This window comes from Anas acuta, chromosome 21 (assembly GCF_963932015.1).
Source record: "Anas acuta chromosome 21, bAnaAcu1.1, whole genome shotgun sequence".
NCBI classification, from domain to species: Eukaryota; Metazoa; Chordata; class Aves; order Anseriformes; family Anatidae; genus Anas; species Anas acuta.
In genome coordinates, this window is record NC_088999.1 from 4276886 (window position 1) to 4303359 (window position 26474).

General features: G+C 55.6%; 1 protein-coding gene across 7 annotated transcripts in view; it reads right to left on the reverse strand.

Annotated features, from left to right (window-relative positions):
* Nucleotides 1–21165, reverse strand: part of PHACTR4 (phosphatase and actin regulator 4) — a 59013-nt gene extending 37848 nt beyond the window's left edge. The window contains exon 1 of one of the 7 annotated variants that reach the window (XM_068658075.1): nucleotides 21091–21165. The gene's annotated coding sequence lies outside the window, so the exon portion shown is untranslated. Of the gene's footprint in view, nucleotides 1–5096; nucleotides 5271–17862; nucleotides 17971–19824; nucleotides 19960–21090 lie in introns of those variants that run through there. The other 6 variants (XM_068658081.1, XM_068658082.1, XM_068658079.1 and 3 more) reach the window with 6 other exon arrangements.
* Between the last annotated feature and the right edge of the window lie 5309 nt (nucleotides 21166–26474).

Below are 26474 nucleotides of genomic sequence, written 5' to 3' on the forward strand. Positions count from 1 at the left end.
GCCCCGCTGGAGGTGCCTCTGAACGAGCCATCGCCAGCAGGGCTTTGGGGCTTCGCTCTGCTCAGCTGCGTGGGCGAGAGGCTTCCTTTGATCAGGCAGCCGCGCTCCGGGCTACCTCTCTGCTGCAACTGGAGCAGCACCGCAGCAGCATTCTGCGATGGGGAGAGCGCCTCGATATTAATTAATTAATGCTCAAATCTTGCTGGCAAGCACAGCTTCTGAACAGCTTTGCATGGAGAAGTGCTGGCCGTGCGGAGAGGGGCAGCGAGTCGGGCACCCGAGCACATCAGATGCTCTTCACCTCGGAGGTGGGTTGTGCTGAATGAAGTTCCTCTGGAAACACGCTGAGAATCCCCCCAGCTTAACCCATTAACACCACTAAAATAGAGCTAACTCACACCTTATGGACAACGCCTAGCCTAAAGCCTGCGTCAACAAGGACACCACGTGCAAAAACCAGGCCGAAGGCTCCCCACCGAAGGCAGAAGAGCACAAAGGTTTTTATGGGAATCAAACCAGCACCCGCACATAGACCAAACCCCCCCTTAGAGCAGCTCCACCGCACGGGGAGCGTGCAGGTCAGGTCTCCCTGCCTGCCCCGTCGGGAAGGGAAAGCAGGAGAGAAACAAAAGCAGACACCTCAAAGCTAACCTCAGCCCAGATGACAGCAGCCCTCCTACTCCCCCGAAGCCACCGGGGAGTTGGCTTTAATTTGCCTTTCAAGGGCATTCCTGCACAGGCTGCGCTGAGCTTTGCATATTACAGGGGGCACGTTTGTGCCTGGAATACTAACGCTGGCAGCCCGCTCGCCGCTGGACACCGGCTGCAGGCACCAAGGACATCTGTCATCGCCTGCCAGCACCTCTGCCCATACCAGGAGGGATGCTCGCAGCACAGTGCATGCAGCCAGCCAGCTGCTTATTAATAGAACCGGCTTAAAAGGCACAGCAGAGTCAGAGCATGAGGTTAGAGCGAGCAGCAGCAGGGCTCCCAGGTTTCCAGCAGGCTGCCAAAGCAGGGATTTGTTCCCTCGCTAGGGAACGGGCACTTGCTCACCCGAGCCACGGAGCAAGCAGCGTGTGCCCTGCTGCCAGCGCTGAGCAGCAGCGGGTTATTTGGGAACTGCTCTGCCACCGGCGTGTGGGACACGCTGCCTGCAGGAGAATATCACTGCTAGCCCCTACCATCAGACATTCCCCTCCTCCCTGAAGGCAGCAGGTACATAAGTCTGAGAAAACCTGGATTTTGTGTTTCTTTGAGCACCGCCCGTGCTACAAACCCACTGATTATTCATGTCCTCGAGTGCTCGGCTGTTCCCTCGGTGGCTGTGTGAGGTTCCCCTGCCCAGCGAGCCGCGCGCTCCCAGCACAGCTCCTGCCACTGCTCTCGATGCCCCTCGGCACCCCGGCCAGCAGGAGCACAGCCTTTGTCTGGCTCACTAGTTCAAACACATTGCCTTTTTTTTATTATTATTATTTTTAGCTCTTTGTACCAATCTAAGAATATATTCTTGTTCCATTGACCCATCTCTGAACTCGCAACAGCAAGGTGACGGCTTTTTTCCAGCTCACACAAGAGAGGACGGCCTCGCAGCCGTGCTGTGGTGCTTCCTGAGCTGTTTTCCACCCCAATTCTGCTGGGAAAAACAGGGAACGGGGCCGGCCCCAGCCCTGCCCCTGGGCTCAGCTCCCTCGTGTGCAGTCCCTCAGCACTGCAGGGTCCGGATCTCCGTGCACATCGCTGCTCCTTGCTCCAGCTGCCCTGCACCCAGGCAGAGCCAACCCAGATGCAAACCAAACCGCTGCAGGAGCGCACCACGGGCTGGGGCAGGACCCCAAAAGCCCCAGCTCCGGATCCCAAGTCACTGCCAAGCTGCACACTGCAGCACTGTGCTTTTTGAGCCAGGCAGGGCGGCTCTGCTGATCACAGCTCCCCCACTTTGTGTTCTCATTTGCAGCGAGCCTTGCTCAGAGCCCTCGGCCGCTGCGCGCTTTCGGATGCGTTGGCAGCGAGGCTCATTAGCTGCACCGCTCTCACACAGGTTTCTGATCCAGTGCTGCCCGGCTCCTCCTAACACCAAATCACTTCTTTCAGACAACGACAGGATGTTTCAAAAAGTCCAACTAAAACCAATCCAGCGTGGGCTGCTTTTTTTTTTCCCCCTGGCTAAAGCAGAGAACTGACAGCTCCTCCAACGCGAGGTGGCACGCTGCCTCTCCGTGGCGGCTCCCAGCGGGCTCGCCCTGGGCGTGCAGAAGCCGTTTTCCGTGCTGGCTCAGCTCTAAATCACCAGCCCTCAGCCCAGACAGCGGCTGGGCAGCTACCACAGGGCTCTGACTGTAATGAGACAAAACCAGAGGCTGCTTGGAAAAAAAAAGGGTGTGGGGGAGGGACAGGATGCTCTCCTAACGGTCCCGAGCTGTCCCCATTAGCAGGGGAGAGGGAGAGGGAGGTGTTAATAAGCAGCAGCCAGCCCGAGGACCAGGGCTGGCATTAGCACAGCCCATTAGCTAGCGCCCACAAAACAAACCCAGGCTCGCTCGCTGACCTTCCAGAAGACGCTTTCCTGTGACCCGGTGTGCTGCTGGAAAAAGTCAGGCAATCAGTGAAACATGAGCTGGGCTCAGGCCGCCAGCTCCCTCCCTGCTTCATGGCTGTGTCTGTGAAATGTGCGCTGCAGAGCCGCTCCCCTTGGGCCCGAGGACAGCCGAGACCCGTAGGGGACCTGCAGGAGCTGACAGACAGACAGACAGACACGGGGACACCACGCACAGGGCTGGCCGGCAGAATGAGTTTGGCACCGAGCAGCTTGCTCATCGGTCCGGGCAGGTTCTGAGCCTCGAGCTCGCCAAATTTTACTCACACCAAGCCACCAGAAGGACTTCTCTCAGCGCATCGAGCCCGGCCTTGCAGAAACGCCCGTGGCTGGGCTCACATCAAAACCTTACCAACTGCACCACCAGAGCTGGTTGTCCATCCCTTTTCTGAAAAAACAACATTTTTTTCTCTCATCCCTCAATTGCTCATTCTGGGAAGACAGAAGAGAGGATTTTTGCAAAGCTGAGATAACTCCACCTAATACTAGGGGTATGCTGCCCATGAAGCCCCGTGAAGTCCTCAGGGGAAGGGCTAAAGTAACTCAATTTATCCGCCAGCCCTAAGATTAAGAGCATGGTAAACAATATTAAAATTCTTTTCCACAAAGCGAAATAACTCAACAGCACAGCGCGGTGCTCCCAAGGGGCAGCTTATAGCACGGGTGCAGAAGAGTTTAAATATCACAAGGGAAATTCTCCTGGCACACAGTTTCTGCATGCCAGCAAAAAAAAAAAGCACAGAGGAAGCACACCAAGTGCACTGCTAAAAATTAAAGCCAAGGTGTGAGGGGAGCTCCAGCCTCTCGTTGGAGCAAGCAGGACAGGCAGGAGGAGACGCACGAGCCCTTCTGCAGGTCAGAAGCCAAAACGCTCCTCTATTTTTCTGACTTCATCTAGTAACAAATGATCTCCACCTCCAAAACCTCCTGCTTTGCTCATGTCCTTCAATTATCATCGTTCCAACATCGTTTGCTACAAAACGCTGCTTCCCAAATCCTCCGAGCAGCCTCCGCTGACCCAGTTTGTTCCATGCAAATCGCAGACAGGGCGCAGGGGAGGTCAACTCCTCTGCATCCCGGAGGTAAATCAGAATATTCCCACTCAGTAAAGTGACACAGATTAAACCAAGTCGTTCTCGCAGCCCGAGCTGGCAACGCGTCAACGAGCACAGATCGCGGCACCGATAATTAGCGGTCCTGCAGCTTCCCCGGCTTCACGAGGGTCCCAGCTCTGCCACCTGCAGCACGGCTCCACCTGTGAAAAGCCAAACACGGCGGCTGCTGGGCAGAAGGAAAAGATTTTGTAGAAGAAATGACAGGCATAACGGGAAGAGAGGGAAAATTCGGAGGTATAACAACCCTAAACGCAATTTAAATTGGATACTCGAACGACTGGTTTTGAGGAATCTGAATAGAGCAGGTGACACCGCAGATGAAACCAGCAGCTTTCCGTGGCAGATACAGCATTTAATAACGGGCTCCCCAAGTAAACAGCAAATATTTTTCCGCAGCGTGGCAGCTGCCTGTGGGTGGCACAGTAATATAACATTACCAGCGTGGATTTTGGACGGAAAGGGAGCTGCGTCCTCTGTGGCTGCGAGGTGTGCTCAGCCAGGGGATTTTTTCACCTCTTTCATCACTTTTACAGCTCTTTGTGAACCCTCACGCTCACCAGGATGCTGTGCAGACCTCTGAGCACTTGCAGCTCTGCTGCAGAGCAGTGCTCAGCCTCAGACAAGGCGTTGGGCTGCCCGTGCCTCAGTTTCCCCCTCTTCAAGACGGGATAATTTCCATCATAAGGCACGTCAAAAAGAAACGAAATCTCCCAAACAGCACTCCCACCTGGCCAGCCTACTCAGCTAACGCGCCAAACAGCCAAGTTTTTCCATTGTCCTGCTCGCAACAGCTCACAGGCTCAAAAAAAAAGCCCCCTCCAGCCTCTCCCAGGCGTCTCAGCTCACCGAGCGAGCCGTGTTTACCAAACCCGAAACAAAAAAGCCAGGAGCCTGTAAGAACGCATGGCACCGAGTCGAACGCGGCGTTACTTCAGAGCCAGCTCCCGGTGACAAATGCTATTTCTATTCAGCTGGCAGGACAGCAAACACCAATTCTCCTCCAGACCTCCTGGCAGCCGCTCAGCGGCTCTGGAGGTGTGGAAGCGCTAGGGGACAAAGCCTGCAGCAGGAGCAGAGCGGAGCAGCCTCGCTGCGCGCTGCCCTTGAAGCAGCTGAAGGGCTCGCCTTGACCAAAATGATCTCCCTGACAAAAGCAGTGCAAAATTCAAGCAGAAGGGCTGATGAGCACAGAGGACAGGCGCTCTCCTTCCTGCACAGGCACCCATACGTACTGGGGAAGCTGACAGAGGAATGAGAGCATCCCAAGGGAGGCAGCAAGGCACTTGCTCAGCCTCCCCAAAAACACAAGCCCTAAGCCACCGAGAGCAAGAGTCTGTCCCCTCCAGATTCCTAGATGACAGCAAATTGTAAAACTTGAGCTTTACCTCTGCTGTTGAGTAGATGTGGAAGTCTCCCTAGAAGGCTTGACGGATGCGCTCAACACCTGCAGGTCAGCACATTCCGTGTGCAGCTGGTATTTAGTGCCCTGTCCTCTCTGTCTGCCCAAAGTTTAGCAATTCAGCTTGGAGATCCTAAAAGACAAGGATCTGGCTGGCAGGCACACCTAGCACATAACCACGTCGCTCAGAAACTGCCCCACGCTCCCAGAACAGCTCTACTGCAAAAACCTCTCCAGTACATTAGAGGAAGACGTACACACAGTCATGGCAGGCTGAGCAAGATGACCCATTTGCACAGTCCTGAGATGGGAACTAAAGGCAACCCGGAGCAGAAATTTAGAAGAAAAAAGCCCGGGGACCAAGCTTGATGTAATTAGAAGCAGGTATCGAAGATGTTCTGGTCATCCACAAAACCATGAGCCAGGGCTTAAATCTATCAAGGCTCACAAATTACCAAAATGTGTTAATAAATTTGGATGGTGAAGAGGCAATTCTCACATTCTGCTCGTGCCCTGACAAACCCGGGCACCCCAGAAGGAGAGGAGGAGAGCCGAGGTGTTCAGAGCAGATGACAAACTGAATTTTAGAGTACAGCAGTCCCATATCAGGAGCAATATCATCGCTGCCTGAGCTACCACAGCATGCCTCAATAGCTCCAAAGCTACCACCCTCGGTTCCTGCAGCAGAGCAAGGCCTGTACAAATTTAATCAGCGCAGTAATGGGAAGCACACTGGAGACCGGGAAATGCCTGGCATCCCATTCATCTTTCAGAGGGCTACACCAGCGTAAAGGGAAGGCATTCAGGAGCACGGTCCCTATTCCTCGGGCCCGTGGATATTCAGAAGAAGCAAGTCTTGAATTTCCCCCACCCAAGATCTGTAAACCAACACGCAGCATACTGAACGTTTGGTTTCACACCCAGAAGGCAGGCTTCAGCCTGACCGCCCTAAACAACCCTAAACACCAGCCACCAACACAAGCCTTCCTTTTCTCCCAAACCTTTCCCATCCTGTTGCATTCCCCAAACCACTACGCTGGCTTTTTGGGGGGAGGAGACGTGGCTGGAGCCCTGCTCATCCCACAGCTGGGTTCAGCTCCGCAGCTGGCACCTTCCCACCGTGTCCTAACGTTGGAGCGAGGCGAGCCTCCTGTCACGGCGTGCATACCACCAGGACACGCACCCAAAGGGCACGTAATGAAGGGTTACCTACCTCTGGCTTCTGGGGTAAAATACAAACCACCTTTGCCTTAGTTTTGTGGTTTCCATTTTCGTCAAGCTCTCAGTGAAAACAAAGTAGCTGAGCACACGCTACTGCTGCGGTAATGCCCCCGTAATTATGACTGGGTAGGAGATTTCATTTGCAACCACCATTTCCTCCCCGAAATGAGGCCGTTCTTCAGCTCAGCCATCGCAAGGCCAGCTTGCGAAGTGTTTCCTTTGGCCTGAGAAGCAACGGGAATTAGTTTAGCCCCCATCAAGCTCTCACAAATATCAGCAAGCAGAGATGCAGCCCCAAAGCTGAAGCCTGATGCTCCTTGCCAGAGTCCTGCATCGTATCAGGGGAGGAGCAGTGCTGAGACCCTGAAAAGGAAGACTGAACACTGAGGAGCATCTCCCCTTTCCCAAGCAGCTCACCTGGGCTTCAGAAAGAAGCCAGCATTCGAGTCAGGAGCTGCTGCTGGGCATTTGTGGATGCCAAATCCTCCTGGAGGCACCGCAGGCACCCTCACCACCACCGCACACCCGACTGCATTCCAGGAAAAGCAACCCGCTGGAAAAACTCCACGCTCCCACCGGTGCACAGTGAAGAACAAGAGAAGAACCTCTAAACAAATCCTGCACTGAAAGACAACAACGTTTGCACTTCTTGGAAAAAAAAATATGCACCTGAAACCTGAGCTGTGTAGGGGTCTTCACTGATTTGAACATCGAGTCAGTGCTCCTGAGCAGGACACAGCTCAGCTGCTTGGGACCGAACCCCTGCCTTCCGTGTAGGCACCCTGCAGTCACACCACCACCTCTCCAGCAACCTGAAATCGCATTTTTTTTTTTTTGGTTCAGTGTTTTAAACAGTTTGGGTGGAGTTTGTAGTTCAGCTGCAGCCTTCTTTCTCCTTCCCGATCTCAATACAACAATTCAATTATGTCTGATTTAATTATTTAATTGCCTGATTGTAGAATTTAATTATTTCTGATTAAGAGACATTTCCTTACAGAGGCCCTCCCCGCATAATTTATTCTGCTTGTGTCCCACAGCTCCAGCTTCAATAAAAGGTGCCCCAGCCATAACAGGGAACACAGGAATTCCCATTACTGAGCTGGCAAACTCTTCCCAACACCAGGACGGGCAGGAAGGCATCCCATCGTGAAAATAAGCCCAGAAAGTTTCTGAGCAGGAACATTCCCTTAAAAAAAAAAATCATTTGCCAATCTCGGAGAGTTTACGAAGCACTAGCACTGTTTACATGAGGATTGTGCTAACTCTGTGCCCCGAGCTGATTCTGATCACGGGGACAGTTGCAGAACTGATGCACAGAAGCAGCGACACTCCTGAAACCCTCCCGTGAACAGGAACGCTTCCTCCCACTGCCACTTCACCCACCCCAGCTCACAAAGGACAATTTCCAGGCATTTAGCTGCGGTAAGAGCTCAAGCAAACTAACCACTGCTGCTTCTCGGCCACAAAAGGACCTTCCACTGTAACAAGGGTGACAAAACCAAGCCGATCTCAGGCGGTGCCTGCAGGCAGGACCCGGTGGAGGCACAGGACTGCCCCGCACACCCAGCTGGCTCACCTCACCTCGGCGAGATCCAAGAGCTGAGCAAGAATTATGCACGCCTCTCACGGTGGGCACGAGTCAACGTCACTGACTGCATGTCAGGAGCTTCATGCAAGAGTTAAAATCCAAATCTATACAGGGAAAAATCCTTAAAAATGAGCTGGAAGCTGCGCCTTTCTGGTGATCTCTCTCATATGCCAGGTTCAGCCTTTTTGTTCTGTTCAAATGCTGTGTCCTTGGACATCGGAGCAGGCTCGTTAACACGCTCACCCCCCCACACACCCCAGCACAGCTATCAACCAGCCCAGAAACTGCTGGTTTGCTCAACAAACAAGGCCTCTTGATAGGTGCCGGCACGAGGAATGGTTGCACAAGTACCCCAACCCCTCCGCCTCCAGCAGCGCTCCTGACGAGTATCAAGAAGGGAAGGGACTCGCCTACATCAGCACAACCCAACACGTAAAAAAGGAGTGAAATTGTAAAAAAGGCGTGAAAATGAAGGATGTGGTCACTCAACGTGCCTCTTCCATATTGCTTTTTGTAAGAGATGTTAACCCTAGCGGGACCTAAATCCCTGCTGACCCATACAAACTACAGAAACTAAACCCACTTGACTCTGCTTTCAAGACTTCAAAGTCAGCTCTGAGTGAGCTCCAGGAGGTAGAAAGCTGCATGCAGATCTGGAAGCCACACATATAAACTGAAAGTATATCTGGAAACGTAAAGAGATGCTGAAATCACGTTAGGATTGTGTCCTTACCTACAGCTGGGGAATGGCTTCATTTTAAATGGAAGCTGACATTTGTCCTGCAAAACACACCTCTTGGGGTCAGCTCCAGCAGAAGGTGGCAGCAGGTGGTGAAATTTCCCATTTGAAAGAGAAGAAAGATGTTTTGGCACAGCCCATGCTTCCAAGGCGATGCCCTTAGCTCCGGGGAGGAAGCACAGCGTGTCCTGCTCACGTGCAGTGCTGCTGGATGTACGTGGGGCTCAGCACCTCTCCATCCCTACCCCGGCCCCGTGCCCTTCTGAGGAACAGATCCCAGCGCCTGGCTGCCAGCAGCCCTCTCCCACACGTACTTGGGCCCTGGCACACGTGCAGGGCACACATTCAGCAGCCTTGCCGCATCGCTCTGCTATGTGAGATAAGAGGCTCGGTCCCAGCCCTCCCAGCTCACTGCCTTCGACACCCAGCACGTCGCTCCGCGCTTCCAAACACAGAGCCAAGCCGTGCTGAAAGGACACGGACAAAAAATGCTTGCATTTGCACAGATGACACCAACCTACGGTGACAGGTTTGTTAAAGGGAAGCGCAGCCTGCAGTAAGAACAGGTCATCGAGGACTGGCTATCGTGCTGTAAGAAGGAACTGCAGCTTGAGCCATCCTGAGCCTCCTCTGACAACTACTGACGCTCACAGCAGCCTTCAGGACTGGTCGGCGTCCTTCCTCTGACATCAGCCGGACAGGTGATGCAATTCACTTGAGGCCAGAGGGTGTTTCTCAGCCAGCTCCAAGGTTTGCCTATACACGGGCATTTCCTAAATGACTCCATGCAGGGAACACTCCGGTTCTTAAAGAGGTGTCTACAAACAGCAGTGTTTGGACACACAGCTTACAGCCGGCAGCTGGGTAACAGCACCGAGCAGCCACACCGGAATCAGGTGAGCTGTAAAACACCCACACCCAAAGGAACACAAACCTACCGTGACTTTCGCTGGGACACCAGCTAACACGCGTGTGCTTGCACATCCCAGCAGCCAGCACGCAGGTCTGCAGGGACAGCTACCAGGCAAATGCTCTGCTGGCGATGTAGGGCCACTTGCTGGGGTCTGGAACTGCTCCTGTGTGGCCTCTCCTGTCCCTGGGCTGGGTGATGGAGCTACTGGGATGAGCTCAGGCCACTCAACCACGACACCTCCCCAGCTCCATCCTCATTTTAACAGCCAAATGGAATGAAGCAGCCAGTTTCTTCATTTGGCTCCCCTTTGGTCTCAGGCTACCTCTTGGATATTAACCATCTTGCTGCAGAGTCAAGCTGCAGGCAGCTTTTGCCACAGCACAAACTAAGGAGGTCTTTGTGTCCCATTCTTGTATCTGCAGCAAAGAGCTCACCACAGCAAGAGCCAAAGCACCCCAACTTCTCCAATGACTTGATAACATAAGACTGAATTTCGGACAAAATAAGCTTTTTGACAGGAGGAAGCATTCGCCTGCATGACCCAAAGCAAAGAACAGGCTTCCCACAAGACCTACTAGCCCTGAGGAGCCCCCACAGCCAACCACCTGAACTCTACAGAGCTCAGCTCCTCCATGCCTGCAGCGTCACGGACTGCCGGTCAGCTTGAGCTGAAAACAAAGCTGAAGAAACAATTGAACACAAAAGCTTCCTTAAGGGAGCAGCACAAGGAGAGGACAACCAGGCACAGACCAGAGAAACCACACCTGAACCCCAAATGCCTCCCACGGAAGGAGCCGTGGTGTCAGACTGGGCTGCAGGGAGCAGCTCTGCCTACCCTCCTCTGCGCTGGCATCAGGAAGCTCACGGAGCAGCTGACCCCAGCCGAAACCAGTCTGCTGAAAAAACAGCTGGTTTTAATCCAATTCAGTTCCTCAATTTGTTTGTCACATGGCCCACAAACACTTGTTCCAGTATAAGGGAAAGGAGTGAATACACAGGGCCTCTTCTTCTCTGCGTGGAGCAGTTTTAGGTGTTTACACAGCTGCAGCCCAAAACAGAGGTCTGGCACTGAAGCACACCACTTGCGGTCCTGGAGAAGGGATAAGACCAAGGCAGGAGGGCAGCAAGGCTCCCAGCACCACAAACAGGCTTGAAAAAACCCACTGGGATCCATCAGATCCTGCCTGCTCCTCCGTTCACCCTCTCCACATCAAGGTGCCAGCCTTACCTCTCTGTGCCGTTTGCGCCACTCAGACCAAGCTGTGCCTGTCGAAGCTGGATACCCCTGAGCATCCATGATTTTGACAAAACAGGATTTGTTTGCTCATGTTTCTAAGATGATTTGAGGTCTCTGCTACAAAGCTGCACCATTAAACCCTCCCAATGTGCTATGGAGCAAAACCCTGCAGTGCCAACCGCTGCCAGCCCCAGGTTTTGAAACGCTTCCCTGAGCAAGCTCCCAGCCCAAGGCCGGCAGCACTGGGATTCCAGTTCAACCAGTTCCTTCTGCCCCTCACTGCTCCCATTTCCTCGGAGCAGCCAGCAACAAAACCCCACTTTACGCTGGAATAAACAGGGGGTGGAAAAGCCACCTGCTCCCCACACAATTAAAGGCATTTCCAGATTCCTGCTGGCCGCACCATGCAGGAGCCCCGCTCCGCTTCCAGCACAGCCTTTGTCCCACAGAGACCAGGGACACAAAGCCTCATGGCAGAGCCTGCCTAACAACACCGTGCTGTTATGGGACCACGACACACATCAGCAGTGCTCCAGCCCCAAATCAGCTTGATTTGCAGGCTGATTAAACTTCCATCCCCTAACACCCCTCTGGCTGTGGGGCCTGTGGCTGAGAGCGGGTCCTGGTCGGGCTGAGGTGCAACCTGCCCTGAACACCCCCACAGGCCGTCACTTTCTTGTGTGCCCTCCTCCCATTCAACACCACGGCACAGGAAGGAAATAAGCCCTTAGAAAAGGAAGTGATAGCCCTGAGAATGGGCAATAAAATGCTGAAGTGGGGGCCGGCCTCATGCCTCCCTCACAGCCACCAGCACAGGCCCCACGGCCTGCGGGGAGTCATGGCAGGGCCTGCTGGCTTTGCTGAGGGGAGGTCATTGCAGGAAGAGATTCCTGGCGTGCTTTGCCACAAACACTGAGTACAACAAGCACCAGAGGCTGTGAAATCTTCCTCATTCTCCTTGTGGCCCCCTACAAGCTCTTTAGGGAATCTGGCAGAGACTCGCTGTTACGAATTGCACGCATCGTTATACTTCATCCCGTCCAACAGCAGCGTCCCACCTGACAGAACCACCCCTCTGGTTGCCCAGGCTCACAAAATCAACCTGATCTGCTTAAAAGCCAGGAGGATGTTGAATGAAACTGTTTGCTGAGCTCCCTAATGGACAGCAAACGTTGCACCCCGTGCTGGCTACTTTAAAGGCAGGCAAATGGCCACCGCTACACATCCAGCCCTATTAGAGGCTTCCCGAAGTACAGCTTTCTAGCAAGTCATTATTCTTGGAGACAGAGCTTGTGGGGATGCTGAAATTAAGACTCAATCCATGAGAAGATCTCATGCCCCAACTACTACAAGCAGAACTCGAAGTGAGTTTCTCCCTTCAACACAATCAAACAGGCAAAGAAACCGCGACCTCCCCGTTACCTGCAATGCGTCCGAGTAGCAGACAAAGCCTCTCTGCACCTGAAACCCCAAGGAACAGGCACGGAAGGCTGTCCCCAGCCACACCACAAAGGGAAGCATTGAGCAGCCTGCTAGCACGTACCTCCCCGTGTGCCACATACCCCGACTGCTTTGCCGACACTTACAAACAGCCATTTAACCCAATACGCCCATGGGACACGGGCAAAAATCAGCCTGCCACCAGTGAACCTTGCATGCAGTTGAGCACCAGGATTTTTAACCAACATCTCTGGCAGACTCTTGACAAGTCACCAGTTCTGATTCACGCAGATACAAATCCTCTCCCAGCACATTCCTGTTTCAGCTGCCCTTGCTGTCAGAGGCAAGCCCCGTGCCACTTCAGAACCTGAGGTTGGGGCCAGAAGGCTCCATTTGTTTGCTCCTACAGCACTGATGCTCCAAAGGGAAGCAAGGATGCACAGAGTGGACAGGGTGCAGGCAAACAACAGCACATGCTGTCACACTTCTTCCAAATCAACTGCTAATGCCAGCTTCAAGACGAGGTTTTCATAGAATTTATAGAAGTTTCAAATTAGCAATTTTTTGTTGAAGCCCGACTCACTGCTAGCATGGCCAGCCAGCTCCTGAGGACACATTCGGCTAAAGCACTTCTCCCGGACCAACACTGCAATATAAGCTCCACAACACACCATATTTTGCCAGGACACAAGAGCAAGATGCTGCACAGCTTTAAATACACAAAGAAACCCTATCCTGCATGTTATCTTGATTATGCAAATGAAAATCCTTGCTCCTGGCACTAAGAATGAAGGCTCGAATTGCCTCCGCAGCAAAGTCACCTTGGGAACACCTAGGAGTTTGAGGTTTTCAGGAAGGTGGGGTTAAACAGCAGTTGTAAAGAGTGCCCCGACAGCGCGTGAGCCAACAGAAGGGACTGCATAATGCCAAAGCCTGAAGGAACGATTTGTGGAGAGTGCTGGAAGGACACGGCACCATCCACCCACATGTGATCCAGCGGTTCTGCTACCTTGACTGATAATCAGAAAGTGGAAAGCCAAACTTATCACACTGACAGAAGGAATCCTCCTCCTGCATTTCCTTAGCAAGGCAGCACAGTACAAAAACTGAAGAAATGCTTGTGCTTAACGCACCACGAACACAGAACATCCTACACCATTAGTCCTAGAAAAATCACTCATCAGCAGAAAACTTCCACGAATCAGCCACAACGTTCACCCAAAACCCGCAGTGAACTGCGAGCGAACTCCACCCTCTCGTTAAAGATTTCACTGCTATAGAAACTGTGATTAAACACACAGGGCCATGAATCAGCTACCTGAAACAAAGGTACGCCTCGGCCGACACGGGAGCGCCCAGCAACAGGGCACAGACTGGCGTTGTGGGCACTGGGGGCAGCCCATGGGACCCCCAGCATCTGCAGACCTGTGATTTTACTGAGATCCCACAAACCTTTAACTTTCCTCACCTTCCGGGCTGCTTGGTTTAAGGGCCATAGGAAGGCTGGGGGAAGATGGCCTGGCTTAGCAGCAGGTCCCAGTCTAAGGGCTGAACAAAGTGGATTTAAAAGGAGGTTTCATTTTCCCCGGAGACTGCTGCTCTCAGATCAGAATAAATCCTCCAAAAGAAGAGATTACCCAGAAATTTACTAGTTGGAAATGTTAATATAACCAGTGTTTATTCAAGGCCTGCTGCTCTCTCCATGCAAGAGCATCACCTACACCATTTATATGAAAGGGAAACAGATGCCTTGTAGTTTCTCCCGCCACCTCCCTTTCCACGCTGAAACACAGCACAACAGCTTTATAAATACCACTTCCCGCGAGTAGCAGTAATTTACAGAAGAATCAAGGCAAGCTTGCTCTTATTACACTCGCAAAGCTCTGAAAAAGCCTCCCCCGTACAGAAACACCACCGAAAACAATACCCACGGGCAGATAACTCCAGTGTGAAGCCTGGCAAAGCCTGCACATAAAGAAAAAGCGCAGAGCTCAAAGTTTAAAAGCAGGTTCCCAGTGGCCAACACGCATTCGGACACGGTGCAGACGAAGAAGCAACTGCTCGAACGCCGCTGATTCAGCCAAACCACAGCAGCAGTTGCCCTCCACGCTGCTGGACTTACCCAACACTCAGATAAAGGCTTCCTCCTGTTACTCACGTTCTCCTTCCTAAAGGCCGCATTGACACCCTGCGCAACACGTAAGAGATGGGACCCAGACCAGTATAACCTGGCTGCTAATTACGGCCCTTAAGGCTGAGAGGCAATTAATATTTCCCTCTAGCTACGAACAAGAGCATGACTACGCCCTCGCTAAGCACTTTTAATCTTGCGGAGGATGAAACAGGTACAGGAAAGTGTGGCTTGCCTGACATCAAACAGCACGGCAGCGGCACAGCTGGGAGCTAAATTAGGCCTCCTGTCCACCCAAACATCCTTATTTTCCCCGTGCTCAGAGACTGGTTGATGGGTACAGAACCCAGCCATTAGGGTTCAGATTGAAGGCTTCGTTCTGGAGCTAGAAGCAGATGGGAACTACTGATTAAGGTAATCACCGGTGTCAGCCTGATTCCGGGGATGCAGCAGTCTCGCAGCGCTCCCTCGCTCTGCTTTCCAAACCTGCTGCGTTCACACAGCGACCTCCCTGCCTCATGACAGCTTCCCAACGCACTGCAGCATGACCAAGACAGCCCCAAAAAGCTTGCTGGGTGAATTCACCTGGAATGCTTCCCACCTTCTCTCCACCAACGCCTCCGGAAGACACGGCGGGGCTGTCACTTGGGTGCGTTACGAGACGAGGTGCAAAGGAGCCAGCCTGAATCAGGCAGAGCAGCTGAGCAGCCCACGTATGAGCAGAGTTTTCCAGCCCGGGCACTTCCCTTCCTGTAAACCCCATTTATCTTCAAATCCAGAAAAAAAAAAACACACCGGTATTTATGAGACAAGTGGAACAGAACAATAACAGCAGCAAAACCCACTCCTTGTAACATCAGGTGCCAGGCTGAGTTAGCAGGTATGAATTTTGCTCCAGTTTCCCTGCTCCATCAGCATCCACCCTCTTAACTATCCTCACATTGCACCGAGCAGGTAACAGAAAAGCCAGATGGCCTAAAGCCACAGCTAATTTCAAAACTGCTGTAAAACAGCACAAGCCAAGACAGCCCGACAGCACTCATCTGACAATTCCACCCTAAAGGTTGATATTGCTCTAAAAAGGCGCAGCTGAGCCAAGAGAAATCATGTTTAAACATGCCTGCAATCTCACTGCTGGCTTTTTTTAGTCAATCATTATGGGACTGTACGTTAGAAGCTGATTTGGAGGTACAAGACGAAAAATTCTGTGCCCTTGCTCACCTGTGGGCCTGATCCACAGCCAGGAGGAACAGGATCCAGGTCAAGTTAAAGCAGGATACGAGCCCTAATTTACCTCTCAGCACAAGGTAAATGAAGTCTCGGTGACCCTACAGGGACCATGCCCCTTTCTCTCCTGCTACTAATCAGAGATCTAAGGGAATAAGAGTTTGCTTCTAATTATTTGCTCTCTTTTGGCACCAAACACCCTTTACAAGGGAACAAACCCCAGTGGACTTCTCCTACTTCTGCCATTTCCTACCCAACAGCAAATTAGAGCTGGTTTGCACCAGACAGGCTACACTTAATACCCCCAACAAGACAAACACTGGCAGCACAAATCAGTTGGCATACCCCTTAGTGTCCTCTGCGAGGTCCCAGCTGATGAAGACTCCCCATGGTGCCCTGTGCATGGATCAGCAACCAAAATTCTGCGGGTCCCACAATTGCTGCTGCCCACATTGCAATGGAGCAGCTTGGAAATGGGTTCCCCGAGAACCCAAGACAGCCAGAGCCCTATCCAAATTCTCTGTCCCTGCAGAAACCTGCTGAAATTTCCCACACCAGGATGAGCAGGCTCGCTGGCGATGGCCATACCTGCAAACCTGCTACCTGCAGATCCTGCCAACACACCAAAACCTTTTGAGCAGCTTTGGAGATCTGAGTAATCAATAACACCCCCCCAGCAGCCCCTCTGTGTATCTGCAGGGTGGTCTTGCCAAGACAGAAGTAATATTGACAGGAATTACGCTTCCATCAGGCACTGCTCGAACAGACGACTCCCCCCAGCCTGTATCAGTGACTTTTACTTGGCAGCTCAAAAATTCCTGATTTGACTTTGCGAGTAGGAGAGGGAGAATTAGACAGGAGAACAACCGTCGCAAAGGCATGTGAGTACAGCAGATGCCAAAGTCCCCTTCAAATTGGCTCAGACACAGCTGCACGCTTTGTTCAAAGCTCACTCCCCGAAGGCGATGACCTTTGGCTTCTCCCCCATCCATGAGCACCTCTGGAAGCTTCACGTCCACGAGCAGCCTCCGTGAAGCCACAGGCACCAGAGCAAGTGGCAGGGAGTGCTGGCTGGCAGTCCTTACCTCCTGGGTCAGAACCTTTTTGTTTTTTCACTGGGACCCCCCCCCACAACACGGGGTTTGTGGCAGGAGAGCCCTGAGCAAGCCCTGGTGCTAAACGCTGCGCGGGTACGGAACAAGACGATGCCTCTCAAACCGTGAGCCAAGTTTACAAATCAAGGCTTCTCAGCAGGCCAATTTTTGCTTGCTTACGCCCTTGCAAGCTTACCGTCTGCAGGGCAGACAAGCAGACACCTTCACAAGGATGCACCCCTCCCGCAGACAGGCAGTCAATGAAGGAAGCCCTCCCGGACCTCTTAGGAGGCTGCTTCCAGCTTAAAAATCGATGGCGGGGATTAATCTCGATCGATTTTAGACAAGTCCGTGGCAGCACATCTCGAAGGGGGCCACTTGTGTGGATTAGTTAGCTAAAGGGAAACCGGGCTGTCAGTGCCCAACCTGTCTGCCAGGGGGTCCGTGCTGTCAGCAGCAGCCTCCTGGAGCCCGCAAGGTGAGAAGGTTCAGACCCCTCCGTTAAATCCCACTCAACTTCACCAAAGTCCAACGATCTTCCCCAAATCTGCTTCCGAAGGCAGGCAGCTGGAGCAGTCAGGCTCGGAGCTCAGCACAGGGGGGTCGGGAAGTGCCGGGCTTGCACAACCCAACCTCATCACACGCACCTCCTGTGCCCCACCATCCAGCAGACACGGTTAATTACTTGCTGATAACGCATCGCCCGGCTCCGCTCGGGAGCTCAGCCCCGCAGCTGGCAGGTAAGCCATCCCTAACTGTTTTGTAATCAGCGTGCCCAAAGCACAAACACAAAAGAAGAAAGTTAACAATCTGTTTACCCACTCCCTCCTCCCACGGCCGCTGCTAGCCAACGGATTGGGGGGGAAAAAAAATAAATCTATTCCCAGGGTTGAGCAGAGAACACTCCTTTGGAGCGCTCTCAGCTTTCCTGTCTTTGCCACTGGTGCTTGATGTTTCTTCACACAATCCACTCATTCAGCTCCGAGACGAAGCCCGTTCCTTGGGCTAATAGCATTAAAAGCCTCTCTCTGGAGATAATTAGTCCTCCCTCCCCCACCCCGTCCCCAGTGCGCCGTGGAAAGAGCACACAGTCCTGGGTAAACAAAGAAATTCAGCCGGCGTGCCAGGCGGGCTGGAGCTGGGCAGGAAGGCTGCCTCTCACCTCCCTATCTCGGCACAGCTGATAGCCAGAACCCCGCCGACACCACGGGCACCGGGACGAGCAGCACCTTCAGATTGATGACCTCCTCCATGGCTACAGCATCACCAAGACAATTCCCTAGTTGCGAGGAGCAGAAATGCCAGTAATTAGTCACCCTGCGAGGTTTTGCGTGGTCACCCCCTGACCACAACAGATAGGACAGGAGGGAACGCGCAGCCTTTTACACCCATCCCAAACCCACCGGTGAATCACGCCCTTACAGACACCAAACTCCTCCGGGGCAGAGAGAAGTTAAGGATGTGAAAGCCCAGCAAAAGCCCTCTGAGACCCTCCAGGAGCCGCGTATCCCGGCTGTCCTATCCCCACGGCGCTGCCTCACCTGAGAGGCACGCCAGGAATGCGCCCTTTGCTTTGGGGGCAGGCTTCGGGGGGCGGCCGGGGGCCCCCAGCCGCAGGTGGGACCGCCAGGGGACGGACACGACCCCGCGCACAGAGCAGAACTGGAAACGGTTCTCACCACGGCACCGACATGTCAGCAAGAGCCACTAATTAAACGCCAAAAATAGACCTCTGAAAGGACTTCTTTCTTCCCCTCTCGACACAAAGCCCAACGCTGCCATGGCAGCGCATCCATCGGTTTTGCACGGGCTCCCATCCCGCTGGCAGAGAGCTCGCTCGAATCCATACACAAACCCACACGGCACACGTACGTGGGACATCCCAGACAAATAAAAACTGAATCGGGGTGAGCGTGACGTGGGGCTCCCCTTCCCTGAGCTCGCTGTGCTCCCACCACCACCCACGGCAGCAGTGAGGTGCCGACATCACCCCCCGTACTCGCGCTCCCTGCAGCCCCAAAAAAATACCAAAAACTGAACACGTCGAGGTGACCATGGGGATATCTGCCACCTTGCTTCATGCCCAGCCTCAAAAAAATACATTATCAGTGCCCGAAGCCCCGCTGCCCTGCACATCCCCTGCCAGACCCCGGTTTTGCACGGCTCCTAACTGATCGTTCAGCAGCGGCTGACAGACCTACAGGAGCTGTGGTGTCAGCGGTTTTTAACGCACGTGATACCCCAACACACGCCAAACACAATGAAATTTGATCAAAATAGAAGCCATTTGTTTAAATACAAGCGATTTGGCTCCCCGAACTGTCATCAAATTAAACTGGAAATCAAATTAGCCAGGGACTGAATGAAGGAGAAGGCTGCCTAAGCACAGATCACCGATCCGGCGGCATGGAAACAAGGAAGCAATCACAGCCCCTTGTTGGTGGCAGCCTCTCTGCCCCGTGCCCCAGCAGGACTGACCCTTCCCTTCTTTTTTAGGGCTTTTTAAGGGCCATCCAGCTGCTTCCTGGTGTTCCAGAAGGGAAAATTCCCTTACGAAAGCACCCTCCGAGGCATCACCTGAGAGCAGAGCGAGCCCTGCGAAAGCACAACAGACACGCTCAAAACCACGTTAATTTAGGACAGATCAGCTGCTTGTGGTGCTGGTGGAAAGGACAAGTTTAAACCAACTCCGAACAAGAGAAGGGATTTGTTACTGTCACCATCCAAGGTATTAATTTAAATTGGCACAGCCGCGTGCCAACAAGATTCCATCATAACTGGCCTTCTTTTGGCTGTATTCCCCCCACTCTCATTTAAGAAGGAATCTAAGCTATGTAAGATTACAGTTTTAGGTCTTGTCTACTCTGAAGGGTAATTTGGATTAATTTAAATAGTGCGTTTGAAGAGCACCAGGCGTTTACACTGAAATCATAGCAGGCAGAGGACTTTAATTACACTTCTGTGCAACTTCCACAGCACTAGCACGTCAGGAGAACTCAGCCGAGCCGATCCTGTTACCTGCCAGGGCAGCACCACACAAAAACCCCAACAATCCCCTCGCAACGAGACCCTGTCTGGGACCCGGTGATGTTTTCCAAAGGCAACTTTCAAGTTTACGACTCACTCGTTCCTACCCAAGTCAAGGTTTCTTTACACTCTGGAGCAGAGGAGCAATCGCAGGCATTCACGTTTCCCTTCCCAGTTTGTAGGAACAACGCTTAGGATGGAGAAGGGCTTTAAATTCGTCCCGGGGCACGCAGCTCCCGCAACCCTAACACCTCCTGCTGCCAGCCCAGAGGGGCACCGAGCCCTCACCTGCCTCCACCTGGACAAACACAGCCGGGCGTGGGACGAAGAGGGGAATAAATCAGGAGGAAAGCATTAAAGGAGCGCAGTGGGAGCGTTTTAAGTTCCACACATCATTGGGACGGGATGGAGCAAACAAAGAATTGGCAGCGGGGCTGCCGCAGAGGGCAGAAGGCGAGGCGCAGGCTGTGACCACCACGGGACGGCACAGCCGGGGCTTGGCACTGAACGGCCCCGGCTGGGGGACACCCAGGGGTGAAACAGCCCCCGGGCACACAACGGGGCACGGACCCCAGGACTGGGCCCAGCACTGGGGCAGGAGGAGTGGGACCCCCCCCAACCCCCAAATAACCCCCCCAAACCAGACACAACCCCCCCAAGCCCTCATAACCCAGCTTCATCTCCTCCTAACCCCCCCAGCTCCTCCTAACCCCCCTCACAACCCCTCATATATCCATTCATAACCCCCCAGCCCCTCCTAAACCCCCTCACCCCCTTCATAACCCCCCTATCCCTACCTGACCCCCCTCACAACCCCCTCACCCCCTCCTAACACCCCCAGCCCCTCCTAACCCTCTTCAAGCCCCCTCACAACCCCCCAGCTCCTCACAACCCCCCCAGCCCTCCCTAAACCCCCTCCTAACGCCCCCAGCCCCTCCTAACCCCCCTCACAACTCCCCCTAACCCCTCACAACCCCCCAGCCCTTCCTAAACCCCCTCACAACACCCCCCAGCCCCTTCTAAACCCCCTCACCCCCCTTCTAGCCCCCCTCAGCCCCTTCTAAACCCCCCTCAGCCCCCTTCTAAACCCCCTCCTAGGCCCCCAGCCCCTCCTAACCCCCCCACAACTCCCCCCAGCCCCTTCTAACTCCCCCCCACCCCCATAACCCCCCTAATGCCTACATAACCCCACTCCTAACCCCCCCCAGCCCCTCCTAAACTCCCTCACTCACACCCCCAGCCCCTCATAACTCCCCCCAGCCCCTCATAACTCCCCCCAGCCCTACATAGCCCCCTCCCAGCCCCCCCCCGAGGGCCCCGCTCGCAGCCGCCCCCCCCTCCCCGGCCGCCCTCCCGCCCTCACCTGCCGCCCGCCGCCGCTCCCCCGGGCCGGCCCCGCCGGAAGCCGGGAGGGGAGGGGGAAGGGGGGGGCGCGGGGCATGCTGGGAGTTGTAGTCCCGGGGGCACGGCCCGAGGGGAGGGGCAGGGGGAGGGGACTGGGGGTAAAGGGGGGGCATGGGGGGGGATGGGGGTAATGGGGGGTTTTGGGGTGATGGGGGTTTGGGGTGGGTGATGGGGGCAATGGGGTCTTGGGGGGGTGATGGGGGGTTTTTGGGGTGCCGGGGGCTTGGGGTTTGGGGTGGGTGATGGGGTTTGGGGGGTGCTGGGGGGTTTTGGGGTGGGTGATGGGGGGATAAAGGGGTTTTTAGGGTTATGGGGGGTTTTGGGGTGCTGAGGGTTTGGGGTGGGTGATGGGGAGCTAAAGGGGTTTGGGGGGTGCTGGAGGTTTGGGGTGGATAATGGGGGCAATGGGGTTTGGGGGGTGTTGGGGATTTTTGGGGTTCTGGGGGTTTTTGGGTCGCTGAGGGTTTGGGGTGGGTGATGGGGAGATAAAGGGGTTTGGGGGGTTCTGGGGGTTTTTGGGGTGCTGGGGGCTTGGGGTTTGGTGTGGGTGGTGGGGTTTGGGGGGTGCTGGGGGGGGTTGGGGTGGGTAATGGGGGGCTAAAGGGGTTTTTGGGGTTCTGGGGGGTTTTGGGGTGCTGAGGGTTTGGGGTGGGTGATGGGGAGCTAAAGGGGTTTTTGGGGTGCCGGGGGTTTTTGGGGTGCTGGAGGTTTGGGGTGGATAATGGGGGCAATGGGGTTTGGGGGGTGTTGGGGATTTTTGGGGTGCTGGGGGTTTTTGGGTCGCTGAGGGTTTGGGGTGGGTGATGGGGAGATAAAGGGGTTTGGGGGGTGCTGGGGGTTTTTGGGGTGCTGGGGGGTTGGGGTGGGTGATGGGGGGGCAATGAGCTTTGGGGGCTGCTGGGGGCTTGTAGTGAGTGATGAAGGGGGGCAATTGGGGTTTGCCCACGGGAGGGATGGGACACGAGGCACTGGAGAGCGTGGGGGCTGCAGCAGGGGGCTCCCCCCTTAGTCTTGGGGTCCCCTGTGTCCCCTTGCAGCACCCCAGCCCCATGCCCAGCAGAATGGGGGATTTTGCTTGTGCCCCCACACCTGGGGCAGCCGTGGGTGCCCCCCCCCAGGTTTGCTCCGCTCCTGGCTTCTGCAGCAGGGGTGGTGCTGGGGATGGGACGGGGACCCCAAAAAGCTGCCCCCACACCGCAGGGGAGGCTCCAAACCCCACGGGGATGGGGCAGGGCTCCGGGGGGGGGGGGGGGGGGGGGTTGGAACCTGCAGCAGGGAGCCAGGGCTTGCAGGAAAGCTGCCAAAGGGGCCGTGGGGACGGGCTGCAGGGCTGGGGGCAGGTTTGGGGTGGGGAAGGTTTGCAGCAGGGGCGCGGGGGGGGGTGGGCAGGGAGGATGCGGGGAGAGCTCGCTGCGGGGCTGGTGGGCAGCAGGAACATGGGGCAGGGCTGCGGGGGGGATGCAGGGCAGGTTCATGGCAGGGACATGGGGCAAGAGGGACATAGGGCAGGAGGGACATGGGGCAGGAGGGACATGGGGCAGCTTTGCAGCAGGACAGCTTTGCAGCAGGACCACAGGACACACTTGCAGCAGGGACAAGGGGCAGCTCTGCAGCAGGGACAAAGGACAGCAGGGGCACAGGGCAGGAGGGACATGGGGCAGCTTTGCAGCAGGACAGCTCTGCAGCAGGGACACAAAACAGAACTGCAGCAGGGACACAGGACAGCCTTGCAGGAGGGACACAGGACAGCAGGGACACAGGGCAGGAGGGACATGGGGCAGTTTTGCAGCAGGGACACGAAGCAGAGCTGCAGCAGGACCACAGGACAGCCTTGCTGCAGGGACATGGAGTAGCTCTGCAGCAGGGACACAGGACAGCAGGGACACAGGACAGCAGGGACAAGGGGCAGCCTTGCAGCAGGACAGCTCTGCAGCAGGGACACAAAGCAGAGCTGCAGCAGGGACACAGGACAACCTTGCAGCAGGGACATGGGACAGCAGGGACATAGGGCAGAAGGGACACGGGACAGCAGGGACACAGGACAGCCTTGCAGCAGGACAGCTCTGCAGCAGGGACATGGGGCACCTTTGCAGCAGGGACACAAAGCAGAGCTGCAGCAGGACCACAGGACAGCAGGGACACAGGACAGCAGGGACACGGGACAGCAGGGACACAGGACAGCAGGGACACGGGACAGCAGGGACAAGGGACAGCAGGGACACAGGACAGCCTTGCAGCAGGTCCCCAGGACAGCCCCGCAGCACGGCCGCTTTGCAGCTCTCCCTCAGCCCTGCCGCAGGCTCCCAGCGAGCGGCGCTGCCGACCCAGCGAAGCCCCGAAGCCGCCGGGGAGCTGCGGGCGGGCAGCGCAGCCCCAGCCCCCGGGGCGGGGTGGGGGGTGCTCAGCAACACCCCCCCCCCTCTCCTCCTCCCCAGCACCGGCTGATGCAACAGCAGCGGTGCCAGGCAGCGCTTCGAGCCTCCAACACGAGGGCAGGCAAAGAAATGCGGGCTGCAGCAGCCCCCCTGAGGCTGAAATCCCAGCTCTGTGCCGTTTGTTTGCTTTGGGATCACCTGGCACCCCTCACCCCCCGGCTGGCCTGGAGCTGGGGACGTGGGGGGGGCACCCCAAATGGGGTGTCACGGCAGCCCGGTGACACCGCATCAATCACAGCCCCCCCCCCTCCTCCTCCTCCTCCCCGGGTGGCTCGCACGCTGCCGTGGCATCGATCCTGCCTGGCTGGCTGTCAGCAGCTGAAATGCTCCAGCAGCTCTCTGGGATTTACAGCTCCCGCTGCCCGGAGCACGCCGTTCCCCCAGGATTAGCCCAGTTTGTCCCCAGTGAGGACAGCGCCTCGGCTTCCCGGTGACAGCCAGCTTGTCACCCCCAAAGCCACGGCCAGCAGCTCGTTACCTGCCTCGAAGAGCACCGACCGACCCTACAAAGCTTCCCCTCTGTGCCCACAAGGGTCAAGCTGGTTTTGGAGGCAGAGGGGCCCTGACTCCCCCCCCCACCATCGGGACGGCTCCTGCTGCTCAGGGGACCCAAAGGTGCCCACCCCAGGCTGCCCCTGGTGCACAGGCTGGGTGCAAAGCTGCTTTTTTGGGTAAAACCCACCTGGAAAAGCAGTGCTCAGTGCTGAAAACATGATGCCACGTGTGCACCCTGATTCCTGCACCCTGCCCCGCAGCAGCGCCCCAGGATGCGCACAGCCGGGTGCAGGGCATGCAGGGCAGCAGGGCTGGCACCGGGCTCAGGAGGTGCCACGGGGATTTTTGGGGCCGCGGGGGCAGGACGCGGTCCATCCCCATGAGCTAAAGCAGCAGCAGGGCCAGTCCCTCTCCCCCTACCTCTCGCCGTGCCCCCAGCACCCCACAAAATCCAGCGGCGTGCTGCAACCACAGCTCTGCCTCCCCCTCTCCACCACGCAGCCGCTTTGCTTCTGCCCCAAACTCAGCACCTCGACCCATGGAGAGCCTTCAGGTGGCTGCTCCCCAGGGCTGCGGACATCCCCGCTCCCCTCCACGGCCCCAAACAGGACGATCCCTGCCCGGAAAATCCCTCGGGATGCTCAGGATCCCCCCTGGGTGCCATGCTGAGCAATAAGCACCGTGCCGAGGGCAGCTCAGCGCACGGCTCTCCTCGGGTACCGCACATTTTGCGCAGCTCCATCAGCCTGAAAGCCCTCATTCGGCACAGCCCACGATTATTATTATTATTTCCCCGCCGCATTGCCGCGTCTCCAACACCATTACCACGCCGGGCTTTGCAATTTAGGGCAATCGCACGCAATTTTGGTGCTGCGCTCAGGTCCCAGCCCCCAGCCCCAGGTAGGGAGGTTGTTAACAGCCTCCTGCCCTGCGAGGCAGGCGATGGGAGCTGCCAATAAATGGCACGCACGCACCCAAATTGCAGCCCCCGTTAGGTGCCGGGTGAGGAATTTATTCGTTTATAATCGTGAACGCCTGAAAAAAAAATAAAGGAGGTGGTTAAAGCATGACAATGAGCCCGGGGATGAGTTAAAGGAGGCCCACGGCACCTGCTCGCCCCCCGCTTCGTGGGTGCTGAAGGTGGAAAGTGGAAAAGAGTCGAGGAAGGGTCGGATCCTCCCCACGTGTCCTGGGGAGATGCAGGGGAAATGCTGGGTGCCGGCAGAGCCTGCGGTAAATCCTCACTGGGTTTAAAATAAGCAGGGGGAGGATTCAGAGCCCAAATGAGGGCTTGATGCTGAGGCCGAGTTTTGCAGGATTTGGGGGAACAAAAGGGATTCATTACACCCACACAGCGGGGTCTGGCAGTGAATGGGGGTGCCCGAGGGGCGCAGCGCCACCACCCAGCCCTGCTGGGTGCAGCCAGAGCCAGCAGCTTGCAGGCACCACCAGGGATTGGTATAAATTACCGAAAGCGTCACAAAAAGGGTTTTCCCTTCCTTGCTGTGGGATGGACACGGGAATTTGCCGCGGGGATCAGGCTGCAAGCCTCTCCCGGGGAGAAATCCTCGGGGTGCTGCTGGGTGGTGCTCAGGGTGCTGGTGCTCAGGCTGCTGCCAGCCACCCCAAATACACCCGTGCATATAGATATTTCACATTTTATACAGATTTTTCTTATATAAGATTTTTCTTATATATTATTAAGCTCAGGATGTGTTTTTAAGCACCAGAGGAGCCGACCCAAGCTCACCACCTCTGCGCACCCAGCCTCGAGGGGCACCGGCCGCACACCGGCCGCGTGTTTATGGCCGCCGCGGGTTTGCCATAGCTGAGATATCCCCAGGGCTCCAAAATTCACCCAGCTCAGCTCGCAGGGCTCCAGCTCGGCTGTCCGGCGCCGGGCACGTCGCTGCCAGGGCCCCCCCGGGGCTCGCTCCCATCCCGGACACCCGATAGCGCTGGCAGCAGCACCCGGCCGGCTCTGCCAGAAGCTGGAGCGAAGGAGATTTAATTTTATTTTTTTTTTAAATTTTTTTTTCTTTCTCTAAAGGCTCGGCCCCTCCCGGCTTCGTGATCAGAAGCGACGCTTTTAGAGGATTTTCTCCCGTTTGAACCCAGCGCTTCGGCTCCCTCAAAGGGCGGAGGAGCGCTCCGAGTCCCCCCCCCCGTGACCTTTTTCTGATGGTTGCCATTGATTTCCCGAGCTGCTCCAGCTCCCAAAAAGAGGAGATTTTTTCTCATTTCTTTTCAAAACCCGACGAGCAAACGCAATTATTTGCAGCTGAAATGCTGCCCCCAACCCCCCCCCCCCAGCTGAGGCTGGGCTGGCCACAACTGGAGCAACTGGGGGACCCCGGGGACGTGGCCGTGGTCCCCCCGCCTGGTGCCAAGCCCCCAGGGTCCCAGCACCCCA